The following is a 16792-nucleotide window of genomic DNA, read 5'->3' as shown; positions in this document are numbered from 1 at the left end:
AGTTGGTAAACTGTGGTTAGATAATGAATGATGTTAGTTAATAAAAGATGGTTAGGTGACAAGTATTAATGTGTTGTCTAGTAATGATAAACGAATATAGGATGATTAGTTGATAATAATGAATTGGATAAATGGCGGTTTTGGTCTAGTGATGACCCTTGACTAGATGTTAGGTGTTGGTTATTAAATAAATAGTGGTTAGTTGCTATCCCGTGAATAAGGATTATGTGAAGGATAATGTTTAGGCTAATAGCTAGTGGTTATGTGATGACTAGCGAACTGGTGATTTTATTATAATAAGTGTTGGTTAACTAATAATGAGTAGTTGGGATGTATTGACTAGATAGATATTCTATGGTGATATAACTATTTTTTTTGAGTATTTTGGTGTATGTTATTTAGTAATGACTATTGTGATGATATTGATATTCGGCAAGACAGGAGCAACTGTTGTGATGATGTTGATACCCGATAAGGCAGGAGGATATATTTATGATATGTTGATACTCGGCAAGATCGAAGAAGTCTATTTATGATGTGCTGATATCCGACAAGGTCGGAGGTTGATTACGATGATAATGGTCTTGATGAGGACAGTTATAATGAGTTGAGATATTAATTGTGGACTTTGCATTCATTTCTATATGTACATCACCTATCACTAGTATGCATTTATATTTATCATTCGATATAGGCCGATTGCATATATATGGGTGAAAAATATGCCTTGTGTTGTTATATGCTGATTGAACCTTCCAAGTATGGGGTGGTAGGGGTACGCATAAGCTCGACTAGGTATTTGGTTGTCTATAAGTTGAGAACTAAGGAGATTGCGTCTATAAAGGTCTAGTGGAATAATTATCCTATTGAGGAGGCCACTTGGAAAACCGAAGCAGACATGCGTAGCAAGTATCCACATCTTTTTTTACGAATTTAGGTAATTTCTTATTTTCCCTTCTTGTCTTGAGTTTGCCCGTTCGGGGACGAACGGTTTTTTAATTGGTATCTAATGTGACGACCCTCCCGGTCGTTTGTGAAATTTTATCATCTACTCTATTTTAGCGCTTTACGTAGTTTGTATACGTGGATTATGACTCACGGGATAAGTAGTACCAATTCAGGAGGTGTTCGGAAGTTATTGAGTCATTAGTTGAATTATTAAGTTTTAATAAAGTTAAACCCAATTATGGTCAATTTTTGAGCGACACGACCTCGGGTTAGTATCGTAGTATGTTTAATAGGTTTGGAATATACTTTTTAGTTAATGTAACTATTTGACTTATTTTCTCAAGATTCTGAATAATGTTTGAGGACCCATTGGGTATTTTAAATAATTAAGTTAATTAGTGACTTAGTGGGTCAAATTATAATTTTCTTATTTATTGAGACCTATGTATAAGAATTGGATTAAGTGAATAGGGTTTATTATATTTATAATTATAATTATAATAAAATTAACAACATCTGATATTTGGGGTAAAAAGAGAGGCGCACGAAAGTTGCAGTTTTCACCGTAGTTTGCAGAAGGAACATCGATAGGTGAGTCAATTCCTAGTGCCTATGTACTGCTACGTCTTATTAATGATGTTAGGCATCAATTGAATTTTCAAGATAGTCATACGGTGGAAGTAAAATATATTAATTATGGATTAAGTTAAAATTGATCAATTATTCTGTAATAGTTGTTCTAATCATTGGAAGTCGTGTAGAGTAAGGTTAATGCAATGATTGGTCAATAGTTGGTCAATGTTGGAATTTGCATAGACATAGATGACCACTGTTGCATTATTAAATAAAGATTGCTTAATTATAGTGATTATAATATTATTTGTGAATAGTGATTATAATATTATTTGTGAAGTATTTTAATAAAAAGAAAGAAATAAGGCAATGGTTGGCCAAATCATGGGTTGATAACGATGAAGAGTGATTTTTGTTTGTTACTGGTCAAGAAATAGTAAAGCAGATCGGATGGTTACTTTTTTTTATTAATTTGATTGTGAGTTTGGGATTTTTAGAGAAAAAAATTATAAAGCGGATGTCATTAGATTCATATTTTTACGGGGATTATATATTGAAACAAATTTTAAACGTTCCAAAACTTTGAGGAAGGGCAAGACGCTTGCGGACTAATTATATTCGGATTCATTGGTTGAGGTAGGTTATGGTTTAATTGGAGTTTATACTCGGCTTAATTGTGTGTATGCTCCTAAATTGAATACTTGTTGATTGGTATTCGTACATGCTTGAAATTGTTGATGTTGGATTGTTAATGCATGCATAAATGGTTATTGAAAATTTACTTGATGAAATTGTCTTATGACTTTAAGTGTACTTGTAAACTTGGTACATTGTGTTGTATGTTGTGAGGTTGTGTAAATTGTTATTGAGAATACATGTTTATATTTATGTTGGATCGGGTACCACGCCGGTACGTTTATATTTATGTTAGATCGGGTACTATGCCGGTACATTTATATTTATATTGGATCGGGTACCACGCCGGTACATTTATATTTATATTGAATCGGGTACCACGTCGGTACATTTATATTTATGTTGGATCGGGTACTATGCCGGTATGGTACATGAACACAGATTGTTCCCTGCAGGTCATGACTATTTGGGCAAAAATAAGTCCCATAGCATGTGTGTACATACTTGTGTTGATTTGGTGGATGACATACTTGTGTTGATTTGGTGGATGTTTACAGTATGGTTGATCCTCTTGATAGTTATGTGGCTTGTTTGTGAGCAATATTGACCTGCTATTACTGTATTGTTGATTCATTGAGAATTTTTTATGTGATGATGCCTGTCTACTTGTTTTTTGATTTATGTTGTATACATGTTATTAAGTTGAGTTGGCCTATGATATCTACTAGTACATAGTGGTTTGTATTGATACTCCCTTGTACTCTTCTTTTGTAGAGTGCAGAAATTGTTCTAGAGGCTCGTACATGATCTCACCTCTAAAGTTTGATAGCAGATCTTGATCCAAGGGTAAGCACTCCATCTCCAAGCTTCCATGGGTTATCTAATTTGTTCTTGTCCATCTTTCGGGCAATGAAACATTCTTTATTTACTTTATTTTGGGATATCTCTTTAGACATGATCTTTGTTAGTAGTTCTTGTACGATGACTTTCAGGTCTTGGGAATTTCAGTTATTAGATTGTTTGGTTTTTGCGCTACTGATGATTAACTCCAGATTATTATTGTTAAGATGGTTTTATGAAACTATCATTTTAATATTGACTAAGTGATTGAGTAATGGTTTGATTTAGATGGTTCTCCCATAGAAAGGTTAGTGTGGGTGCCACTCATGGCCATTTGGGTCGTGACAAATATCCTCATCGCGGAATTTGCAGGAAGAGCTATCTAGGCAGGTGTATCTATAGTGAGAGTGTGTCTTATACTTGTGGTCAGTCAAGTCATTTCAAGAGGGACTGCCCCACCGCTAGAGGAAGTTGGGGGCGCTAAGTCCCAAGAAAATTTCACATCCCCACCCCCCCCCCCCCCCCAGGGTAATACTTCAGCTACTAGAGGCGATCACAACCGGTTATATGCTTTATCTAACCGCCAAGATTCAGAGGCTTCGCCAGATGTTGTTACGGATAGTTACAAATTTTCTCCCATGATGTGTATGTATTACTTGATCCCGGTTCTACCTTGTCTTATGTGACCCCTTATGTGGAAGTTAGTTTTGGTTTTGATCCTAAAAATATTTCGGAACCTTTCTCTGTTTACACTTATGTTGGTGACTATATTATAGATAGAAAGGTGTATAGGAATTGTGTTGTGTCTGTCTGTTATCGTGATACTATGGTGGATCTTGTAGAGCTTGATATGATTGACTTTGATGCTATTTTATGAATGAATTGGCTCTATTCATGTTATGCCATATTAGACTGTAGAATTCAAAAAGTCACTTTCTCTTTTCCAAATGAACCAGTGATACAGTGGGAGGGATATTCTTTAACACCTAGGGGGAAGTTCATATCTTATCTCACAACCCGTAGACTTATATCAAAGGGGTGTTTGTACCATCTTGTTCGGGTCAAAGATTCTAGTACCGAAAGTCCTTCCCTCCAATCCGTTCTTGTAGTTAATGAATTCCCAAAAGTCTTTCCCGATGATCTCCCTGGGATACCACCTAATATAGAGATAGATTTTGGCATTGATTTGTTGCCGGACACCTAACCTATTTCTATTCCGCCATACAGAATGACTTCTGCAGAATTGAAAGAGTTGAAAGAACAGTTGAAAGATCTCTCGACAAAGGCTTTATTCATTTTAGTATCTCTCCCTTAGTGATATAAAACAGCCAAAAAATGACACGAAATAGTCCACTAAGTCTCAAAACAGTCCACAAACACGCAGCAAGAACAAGACACAAAAACGGAATAAAAAAGACAACACAAATACACAAACGGATTGCAATATATTAAATGATTAGATAGATACACAAATGAGGGCATAAATCCTAAGAACCCTAAGATATATCAAATCAAAGGACCCTCAACACCTATACACGACAATCACCTAACTCCTACGTAGACACAAAAAGGACGTTACCTCCTCTAGCACCAATGTCTCAATCCAAAACGCAACACAAGTTCTTCTACACTTGGATGCCCTAGTTACAGGTGGGATGTGGCTTTTCCAAGCCCTACTTTAAAGTGATACATTCTCAAGAGAGAGAGACTTTCAGTGTTTTCAAATATTCATCATCAATAATCTCAGGAAGAGAAATGACCTAAGTTACCTACTTATAGTTATTACAAACTGGAAGTAAAATGACCTATACACCCTTAATGAATGGGCGCCTATGGAGTATCATAGAGGGACTTAAAATGAACAAGACACCCTTATTGAAAGGGCGGTCTTGGAGTGTTAAGTCACTAGTCAATGGTTGCCTATTTAAGGCTCCAAGTCGTGGGTGTGGTGGACACTTCAACAACACTTGTAGCTCTCGGCATCAAGCCAAGATCCCAAGAAATCTTCTACACTCAGTATTGTTCCATCAAGTGCCCAAAATGGTCCCTATATGCTTATTCTTATGTCCCCGAGGCGACCAAAGCTTGAGTCCTTATGTGTTGGCCTCCAAGGACGTCATCACAAGATATGAGGGTCGTTTGACTTGTATCATCCTCCCCTTCTTGAAAAGAATTCGACCTCGAATCCAAATATTGAAAGAACAAAAAAAAGATAAACAAGCACCAAATCCTCATGACATGAGGGTTAGAGTTAGCACAATAAACAACATCAACATGCCAAGGCAATACATACTTGAAATACAACAAAAGGTCCTTTGTGTTACACGTTAGAAAACTATTGACAAATACACAAAGGAATTGGTTATGGAGTCCATCAAGAGATAATAAGCCTAAGCTGAGACTACTCCTTCCACTCCCTAAAATGGCACCAGGATCAAATGGATGAAGTAGCCATGGACATGGTTTTCGGCCAAACTCTTCTTCAATAGGGTGGCCCGTACATAGCTTCAAACCACCACGGACAGTCAAGGGGTTACAACCAAAACCATTTTTATAAGTACAATCACAAATCCGGTTTCTTAAACATCCAAGCAAATCAAGGTCATCCTCACCCGAGTGATCATTTTACATGCCTTCACTAGTTGTTGGCAACTCGCATACCAACGTAGACTCACCTTGGTTTTCACAAGGGTCAACTAGTGTGTGATTACTCTTGTTACTTGGTAACGAAACCTTATTCAAGTTAAAAGTGCTAGCACTAGATGGACACAAATCATTTTCACGAGAAGAATCAATTTCGTCATCTAAAGGATCAACTAGTGCTTGCATACTTACAACAAATTTGGTCCTCATGCGACCTAACAACACCAAAAGTATCACAAAAGGAAGCTCCAAGCACCTCTACTCTAGGAAAGACCACAACTACGCTCATTAGGCTTCTGTTAGCCACATCACAATATTCTAAGTTCATAGGAGAGTAGGGGGTAGCATTTTTACCTTGTAGCTCACATGAGCTACGACCTTCATATTGATGTGTGTTCGGGCAACCCACTTTCTCCCTTCGACCCACCATATGATCCGACTTTTTATTTATCATTTTCACTTAATGGGAAATAACATCAAGTTTAGCCAAAATGGCACTTGTAATATCATTGCCTAAGGTTTAAGAGGTTGAAGCCGCAGGTTCCATTGTAGTTGTACCTTAAAACAAGACAAACTTACAAAACAATAAACAATTAGTTCACAAAATTCTCACTACACTCTCACACACTTTGATCGTCTCACACTTGGTTTCACAAATGTTGCAAATAGGGTTGTAGTTCGTAATGAGTCGAGGGGTGAGTCTACTCCTTGGTCGGAATGGATTCTTTGATTGAAGACTCAATAAAGTAATGTCCAAACTTGAACCAAGAAATACTATGATTCAAAAACAACAAAAGCACAAAAATAACTCTAACACGAAGAAACATATTCAAAACTAATTGACAATATAGTAGATGAGTACTAGCTTGCCAATTAGTATTAGAATCAACAAAATTGAAACTAATTAAATCAAGGAAAAGAAACTAGGAATTCCAAAATTTTGAGCCTTGGTCGTTTTGGAGGGTGGTGATGTGGCAACCACGTGGCAGCCTTGGATTGGCGTTGGGAGTTATTGAAAATTTGAAAATTTTGCCTTCGGTTTGGGTCGATCAATTTCCAATTTGGAAGAGTGGATTTTCGGCCAAAGTAGGGGCAAACAAGTCCTTGGAGCCTTTTTTGAAAAAAATCAAAGAGCTTTGACATTCTTTCACTCTGTTGGCAAGACAACCTTTTTGGAAGTCTTGTCTCCTTTCCTTTTTTGGTCAATCTTGAAAAGTGCTCTTACTCGATTTTGGTAACAAGGATTTTTGAAAGGCTTATTGTCCCTTTCTTTCTTTATGTTGTATTGAAAATGTTTTCAAGACAAACAAAGACCACTCTTTTTCACTTGACTTTCTTGATCAAAAAACCTTCTTGAAAATTCTCTTCAACAAGATATGAAGATGACTAAGAACACCAAGAACACATCCTTTGAAATTTTGGAGTTCTAGGTGCACTTGGGCCCCCAAACATCAACAACATCACTTTTTAAGATCAAATCCTCAACAACAAAGCATTAACAACACCAGAACAACAATAATATCACACGGCCTAACTCACCAATCCACAACAACAAAAATCTACCCAAAATCCAAACACAACTCAAAAATAGCTCAAGTATCGGATGTAGACTGTAATAGTATTAGTGAAAAAGGAACTAACACTAGAAAAAACAAAACATACAAAAAACATAAGAAAACTAGGCTTCAAATTTTGGCCTAAACACAAAAACGTGGACAAATTACTATTTTTTTTTTTGAGTTTTTCAGCTTTTCAACCCCTTTTTTTATTTTCAAGTTACCAAACCCAAGATTGATCTCGTGGGAATGAAATCAATGATGGCTGTGATACCAAATGGTACAATACAACCAACAAATGACACAAAACAGTCCACTAAGTCTCAAAATAGTCCACAAACATGCAACAAGAATAAGACACAAAAGCGAAATAAAGAATACACAAACAGATTGCAATACATTAAATGGATAGATAGACAAATGAAGATATAAATCCTAATAACCCTAAGATATATCAAATCAAAAGACCCTCAACACCTACATACGACAATCACCTAACTCCTACGTAGACACAAAAAGGACGTTACCTCCTCTAGCACCAATGTCTCAAGCCAAAATGCAACACAAGTTATTCTACACTTGGATGCCCTAGTTACAGGTGGGATGTGGATTTTCCAAGCCCTACTCTAAAGTGATACACTCTCAAGAGAGAGAGACTTTTAATATTTTTAAATATTCATCATCAATAATCTCAGGGAGAGAAATGACTTAAGTTACCTACTTATAGTTATTACAAATTGGAAGTAAAATAACCTATACACCCTTAATGAATGGGCGCCTATGGAGTGTCATGGAGGGACTTAAAATGAACAAGACACCCTTATTGAAGGGTGGTCTTGGAGTGTTAAGTCACTAGTCAATGGTTGCCTTTTCAAGGCTCCACACAGTGGGGGTGGCAGACACTTCAACAACACTTGTAGCTCTTACATCAAGAAAAGATCCCAAGCAACCTTCTACACTCGGCATTGTTCTATCAAGTGCCCAAAATGGTCCCTATGTGCATGTGCCCTCGAGGTGAGTAAAGCTTGAGTCTTTATGTGTTGGCCTCCAAGAATGTCATCATAAACTATGAGGGCCGTTTGACTTGTATCACTGGGGTGCGCCTGTACTCTTTATGCGTAAGAAAGATGGTTTCCTCCATATATGTATAGATTACCGCCAGTTAAATAAGGTCACAGTTGGAAACAAATATCCTCTTCCCAAAATTGATGATTTTTTTGACCAACTTCAGAGTGCCAGATGTTTCTCAAAGATAGACCTTTATTTAGGGTACCATCAGTTGAAAGTTAGGGAGGTTGATATTCCAAAATAGCTTTCCAAACCTGATATGGTCACTATGAATTCTTAGTTATGTCCTTCGGACTGACTAATGCCCCAACAACTTTTATGGACCTAATAATAGGGTGTTCCATTAGTTTCTAAATTTGTTCATCATAGTCTTCATTGATGATATTTTGGTCTACTCTAAGAGTGAGAAAGAGCATGCTAATACCTCTAAATAATCCTTCAGACCCTCAAAGATCATGAGTTATATGGAAAGTTTTCCAAGTGTGAATTCTGGCTTAGTGCTATTGCTTTCCTGGGGCACATCATTTCTAGTGAGGGGATTAAGGTTGACCCCCAAAAGGTTGAGACAGTGAGAAAATATCCCAGACCCACGACTCCAACCGACATTCGGAGGTTCTTGAGTTTGGAAGGATATTACAGAAGATTTGTAGAGAGTTTTTCCTCCATAGCTGCTCCACTTACTAGATTGACTCAGAAAAAGGTGAAATTTTTGTGGTCAGACTCTTGTGAGAATAGCTTTGAGAAACTGAAAGACAAATTGACTACTACACCAGTTTTGACTCTTCCTGAGGGTACAGATGGCTTTGTTGTGTACTGTGATACATCCCGAGTGGGACTTGGGTGTGTACTTATACAACATAAAAAGGTGGTGGTTTATGCATCTAGGCAATTAAAGGTGCACGAAAAGAATTATCCCACCCATGACTTAAAGTTAGCAGTAGTAGTATTCACGCTAAAGATATAAAATTATTATCTATATGGGGTACATATTAATATATTCACTGATCATAAAAGTTTATAGTATGTTTTCTCACAGAAAAACTGAATCTCAGGTTGAGATGGTAGTTAGAGCTATTGAAGGATTATGACATGAGCTTGCATTATCATTCGGGCAAGGCCAATGTGGTAGCCGACACCCTTAGTAGGTTGTGTATGGGTAGTTTTTCTCATATGGAGAAAGGAAAGAGAAATATGGTGAAGGATATTTATCGGTTTGTGAATTTGGGAGTTTGACTCCTAGATTCTGAAAATGGAGAGTAATTGTTCAAGAGATAGCTAAATCCCCCCCTGTGCAAAGGTTATGGAAAAACAGGATGCGGACCCCATTCTGATGCAGCTTAAGAAAGATTTTGGTCAACAAAAGGTAATGGTGTTTGAAATTAACGGTGATGGGATTTTAAGGTATCAAGGTAGACTATGTGTGCCGAATGTAGATGGGTTGCGAGAAAGAATTCTTGATGATGCTCACACTTCCAGGTATGTTGTACACCCCGACTCTACCAAAATATATCATGACCTTAAGGTTATTTATTGGTGGAATAATATGAAAAGAGATGTTGCTAACTTTGTGGCTAAGTGTTTGAATTGTCAACAAGTTAAGGTTGAAAATTTGAGGCCAGGTGACACTTTTCAAGAGATAGCTCTGCCTATGTGGAAGTGGGAGATGATCAACATGGACTTCATTACAGAACTTTCGAAATCCCAAAACCAATATAAATCCATTTGGCTGATTGTGGACAGATGACCAAGTCCGCTCATTTCTTTCAGTGCAGATGAATTATTTGGGGGATAATTATGCTAAGCTATATGTTCGGGAGATAGTTCGGTTTCATGGGGCTCCTATGTCTATTATATCCGATCGAGGTACATAATTCTCTTCGTAGTTTTAGTGGTCCTTCCAGAGGGGTTTAGGCACCTAGGTAAACCTTAATACTATCTTTCACCCTCAAATGGATGGGCAAGCAGAATGCACCATTTAGACCTTAAAATATATATTGAGGGCTTGCGTGATTGACTTTAAGGTTAGTTAGGTGGATCATTTGCCATTGATAGAATTTGCCTATAATAATAGCTACCATTCCAGTAAACAGATGGCTCCTTTTGAAGTACTTTATATGAGGAGATGTAGGTCTCCGATTGGGTGGTATAAAGTGAGTGAAACTCGGTTATTTGGGCCTGACCTTGTTCATCAGGCGATGAAAAAGGTGAAGATCATTAGGGAGTGATTTAAGACAGCTCAGAGTCGCCAAAAGTCCTATGCTGACATTAGAAGGAGATAGTTGGAGTTTGAGGCTGATGATTGGGTATTTCTAAAGGTCTCCCTTATTAAGGGAGTCATGTGATCCATAAAGAAAGAGAAGCTTAGTCCTTGTTATATATGACCATATCAGATTGTGAGAAGGATTGGTGGGGTTGCTTATGAGTTAGATTTTCCCACGAGTCTGGCTTTTATTCATCTAGTATTTCATGTATCCATATTGAAAAAATGTATTGGAGATCATTCCCTGGTGTTGCCTATAGAGGAGATCAAGGTGAGAGACTCTCTATCATATGAATAAGAACCCATTTCCATTTTGGATCGCCAAGTTTGGAAGTTAAAAAGTAACGAGATAGCTTCGGTTAAGGTATTGTGGAAGAATAAAAAAGCTGAGGAAGTTACTTGGGAGTCGGAAGAGGACATGCATGCAAGGTATCCGACACTCTTCGAAACCATGGATGACGATATTAAAGGTACAAACCATATACTACTCTCTCTCTTTTTCCTTGATGTGCTGGAGATCGTACTTGTCGGTGTCCCAAGTCATCATTCAGGGATGAATGATCCCTGGGAGGGGAAAATGTAACACACTGTAGCATTCTCGACTTAATACCACTCTTAGTAGCATGCATAGAGAACTTACAACCTGAAATTTTTTAAGTGATAAAAGACACAGTCATATTTTTGAGCCATTAACTTCAATGGTTTTTAAATTGATCTTCCAAACCCCGAGACGTAGATTTTTGAGTTGATTCATGTTCAGTAGCGTGAAAGGGATGTCTCAAAAAAGTTTTAAATTTTTTAGATGAGGTTTGGGACGTGTTTGGATTTCAAAAATAGTGGGTCACCGCGATTGCACCGCGTCGCGGTGCCAATAGTGATGGGACACTCGGCGCATCACGGTGAGTTCCCAAATGGATTTCAGTTACGAATTTAAATTTCAAAGGACAGTCTTATCTTTTCACCATAGTCCCAAATCATGATAACAGTAGATTAACTCGTCATTAGGGCATTATATGTCTAAAATTACTCAATTTCTCTAGAGAACTAAACCCTAACTCTTCCCCAAAGATCAAGAATTCAACCTCTAAGTTTAAGATTTTAAGAAAAAAAGTCAAGATTAGGGTTCCAATCTTCAAACTAAACAACATAAGGTATATGGGACTATCCTTAAACTCTATGAGCATGGAATTTATTGTTTTATCAAGTGTATGAGTTTATAATCATGTTGCAAACTAAGAGATTGAATATTGATTCAAAACTTATGTCATGAAATCATTTTGATAAAAGTATATATATCTATTGTATTGAACTCTTTTTATATATATCTATTGTATTGAACTCTTTTTCGTGGTAATCGAATTATAGCCCCTTATATATATACGTTTATAGTTTGGAAAAGTTTAATTGAGAGTATGAACAATGAATTCCCTCTCTTGTTATGAAATATATTATCTATTTGTATTTGTGAGTGATTTTGAATGCATGAACTATGGTTTGAAAGTAAGTTCCTTAACATCATGGTGTTTGACATGGTTTATGATATGATCAGAGGGAGTTCTCTTGCTATAATAATACTATTTGCATTAAAAGAGAAGAATTGCATATGATTGAATAATTGACATGACCACCGCATGTATAAGTTTTGTGAAAAGAGGGTAGTTGCATAAGTTTTCTTGAGATTTTAAAATGATGACTCACTTGTTATATTATAAATCTTTGGTGGTCATTTGCATGTTTTGAATAAGATGGGCTGTGAAACGGATACGATATGAACGACTTGCAAGTTTGGGTATGACGATACCCTGTGATGACATGCCCTTAACATATAAAGAATTGAATGATTTGTACATGAAGCATGATGTTTAAAGAACTAAAATTAAGCCTAAAGAGAGATAGATGATTACCCGAAGAAGGCGTTTGAGTGTAAGGGCTCATCTTTGGAAATCAAGTTTTACCAATTTGGGTGATATGATTAGCTATGGCCAATGTATACTTGCCTTCGAGGTACTGGTATACTAGAATAGTGATTAGGACCCCAATCCTTGCGGTAAACTTGAATTTACGGGCTTGGCGGCCGAGTAAATGACGGACCCATATTGCCCGTGGGTACTAGAAATGTAAGGTGTACCATCTATCTCAGAAGTAAGACAAAGTGTTGAGTCATGATTATAAGAAAGTATTTTGAAACTCTAATTATGCCCATATGTTTTACTTATCTTATGTGTAATGTTTTACAAAATGCTCTCATCTATGTTGTGTAATAAAAATGCTATTTTGGATTGTTTCACATACCAGTACAATCGTATTGACCCCCTATATTTTAGGATCTGAGGCTCAGTCCTGGGGTCCCGCTAAGCAGTAGATTAATTTGTCTGAAGTTTGCAGTTGGTGAGCCTCCTTTATTTTGGAAGGTCTTGTTTATGGATTAATGTTATTTGATTTTAGTGCATGGTCCAACTGGTGGACCTTGTCCCAATTTTCAGACAAATGTTATTTTCATATTATTAGAGATTTCACAAACTAGTGCTAGAAGTTCTTGAATGTTTATGAACCCGTAGTCGTATTTATTAATTGAAATAGAGAACGACCATGATTCCGTTTTTTATGATCTTTCCCGCATTTCTTTACAGTTTATGAATGGTGTACATGATTGCTAGATAGAAAAAGGCACTCGTGCCTTCATAGTTCGGGATGCTCATCGCGTCTAGGGCCTCAGTTCGGGTCGTGACACTCTTTCTCCCTATGATTTTCACCATTATTTTTTCTCCAGTTTCTGTAAATTCCACCATTTACCATCCCCAGCTTCCGTTTTTGAGTCTTTATTTTCTTCGTGATATTTTCTTCCCACCATCTCTCAAACTTCTGATACATTTTTACAATTTTTTATTTGATTATACTATAATTTTATTTCTTTCCAATTCAATGTCTCTCATTTGATTCAATATGCCACTTTTCCAACTGAATTTTGTATAGTTTAATTAAAGAATCCATTTTTCTAATTGTATTTTGCTCAATTTCAATTGAGTATCTCTCAATTTCATTGAAAATTTTAGTTTCCTCACATATACATACACTGAGAGGAAGAGGGAATAAAAAAAATACATACTCATACATAGTGCAACATACACACGCAGAACGAAAAAAGAGAAAAAATTAACATCGTTCTCGACCTCACCGAAAACAGTCATCTTAACGATGGGTTTGGCCTTTGCATTTATCATCATTGCATCATCTTTGTTCCTAGATTTCTTGTTTTAAAATTAATTAATGATAGTGAAATTAATTTCTTCTCTGCACTAGAAATCATCTTATCTTAATTTGCATTAAGGGAAAGATGAAGTTGTGCAAAATTTAATGTTGGAGAAGACGACATTTAAGGAAGAAAATGCTGGAGAAGACGATATTTGGGAGGGGGGAGGAGGCTGTTGTAGCAGGCGTTTGAAATTTTTAGGGTAGGGGTTTAACAGGCAATTTGGGGGTTGAGGGGTTGGAGAAGACGATTGGGTTGTGGAATGGGTGGAGAAGACAATTTGGGGGTGAGGGTGGGGAGTGGGGGGTGCATGAGAGTGGGGGTGGGTGATGGAGAAGATGATCTGGGGTGTGGGGTTGGGGTTGGGGGCATCATCAATTTAATTTAATTTAAATTAAACTAATTATTTAATTTATAATTTTTTAATTTAAATTAATTATTTAAAATAATTTTAATAAAAAGTCCAAATGTCATATTATTATTGACCATTTTACACGTCATAGCGCAGTGCACACACATCACATATTTTTGCTGATTGTAAAAAATATGTCAAAATGACACATCAAAATGCTAGTTGAGGTGTTAAAATGTACATTGTTCACTTTAGGTGTCAAAGTGAAAGTTCATGCCAAAATTTAGCTACCTGGTGATGTGTTTGGATAATAACAAATGATACTAATAAAATAGGCAGCATACATCGACAGACCCCTTAACTACACACCATCTTTCACTTTGGCACCTCAAGTGAACTGTTTTCATTTTTAACACCTAAACTAGCCTTAAAGTGTGTCACTTTGGCACCTTTTTCCTTTTTGGCAAAACACGTGCGGAACATTTCGCAAAGGCGTGTCGAAGTCTTTTTTTTGTTAATATGGCATAGAAATGCCCCCTAACGGTAATATACCCCTATGCATCTTCTTCTTCATTCTAAAATCAAATTTTAACCCTAATTTATCACTTCATAGGCTTTTATAATAAAAAACTTCTCTCTTCTTCATCTTATTCTTCAATTTTTCAAAATTTTAATTTTTTTCTTATTTTTTTTGAATTGAATTGGACAATGTCGAGCTCGTCGTCCATGATTTTTTGCGAAAAAAATTATTGCTATTATAAATGTCGTAATGAAGCATTACTAAAGACTTCTTGGACTCAACAAAACTTCGATCGTAGATTTTTTACGTGTAAAAATTCAAAGGTAATGGTTTTTACTTCTTAACTTAATTAGTTGATTAATTATTCATTTGGTAATCATTTTTATAATTAATTTTGTAGAAATTAAATGGGTGTGATTACTTTGATTGGTATGAAAAACGACACTCTTCACAAGCAAATAGGGTGATTTGGGGTTTGTTGAAGAAAGTCAAGTCCTTTGAAGATAAACAAAATTGAGCAAGAAGATGTAATATTGTTGGTGCCATTGCTACTTGTTTGTTGTTGTGGAAAATATGGACATTGAAGCCTAATTGCTGAAGTTTGGCCTTGTTGTTTTGATGGTGTAATTCTACTGATTTTGATGTTGCAAAATAATCTAAATTCCTTGCTGATTTCATGAAGTTTAAGTGTATTTTTGTGATGTCTATTAAGCCCTGTTAGGTTTAGTTTGTTGATGTAATGTTGGTCTTGTAAGAATCTTACATTTTGATGAAATGAAATGTTTATTTTGACTCAAAATACTATCAATTTTTGTCACATAATTTACAGTAAAATAAAGTATCAAAATAGACAAGCAACAACACCAACAATGTTATACGATATGCTCCATATTGAGCCGATAGCAACACCACCACCAACTAACTATATGCTCCATATTGAGCTGAAAGCAACACCAATAACAACTTACTCTATACGCTCCATATTGAGCTAAACGCAACACCAACAACAACTTCATCTATACGCTCCATATTGAACTGAACGCAACACCAACAACAAGTTCATCAATATGCTCCAATTGAGCTCAAAGAAACACCAATAACAAGTTCATAAATATGCTTCATATTGAGCTTCAGTTAACACTAATCAATAATTCAAAAAACATGCTCTATATTGGAGCTCACAGTTTGCATAATACTACTTGAAGAACCTAAATTTACAGGTTTCAAAAATTAAAGAACCAAAATATTTACTGTTACACACTAGTAAATGATTTACTTCAAAAGCTAAATTGATTGTTTGGTACTACACATTACACAACAGAATCATAACACACCATCAAAATAAAATACTTCTTCTTAACTAATTCTTCTTCTTTTTGTTTGCCATCTGCTGCAATTGATTGGTGGTGACAACATCTTTATTTTTTATTTTAAGCCTCTAAGCTTATAACCAACATCAACCCCTGTAGAACTTTCATCTTTGTAAGTTGTACCATTTTGTAGGATCCTTTGGCTTGATGTCCCAAGCTGTTTTTTGAAGAAAAAAAGAAGGATCAATAATCATTATATATATGCCTTTTATTTTTAGGGAAATAATATGAGTTAACTTACATTTAGTATTTGGGTTCCCCTTGCACCTGTGTAGACCCAAATCCAATATTCTTTGACCTTTTTGATCCACCTTCATCAGCATCCTTTGTGGTTTCAACTTTTTCTCTCTTCTGCCTAACATTTACTCTACTTCTAGGAGGTAGTTGACTCTTGATTCCTTCTGTAACAGGGATTCTTGTATCACCATAAAAGGTAGATTTTGTAGCTTTCTTCAAGCTTCTAACTCTGCTTGTATCACCATAAATTGTTGTTGAAGATACAAGTTGACTTAAGCTAGATGATGCTGATTTTTTTTAGATTGAAGGTGCAGGTTGGCTTAAGCATTTAGGCTGGCAACTTCTTTGTGAACTTTAACCACTAAAATGAAATCCTTGGCTATGTACTTATGCATTGGGATTGGAAATCTATAAAATCATAGCACACCAGCTAATAAGTTATAAAATCAACATAAGAAATAAACTTCTAACATCAAGATAAAAGTCACTGTTTTACCTTCCAATATCTTCTATTATGGCCTTGTTGATGACACTTGGAG

Source organism: Capsicum annuum, chromosome 11 (assembly GCF_002878395.1).
Source record: "Capsicum annuum cultivar UCD-10X-F1 chromosome 11, UCD10Xv1.1, whole genome shotgun sequence".
NCBI classification, from domain to species: domain Eukaryota; kingdom Viridiplantae; phylum Streptophyta; class Magnoliopsida; order Solanales; family Solanaceae; genus Capsicum; species Capsicum annuum.
Note: the sequence above shows the minus strand (reverse complement) of the source record.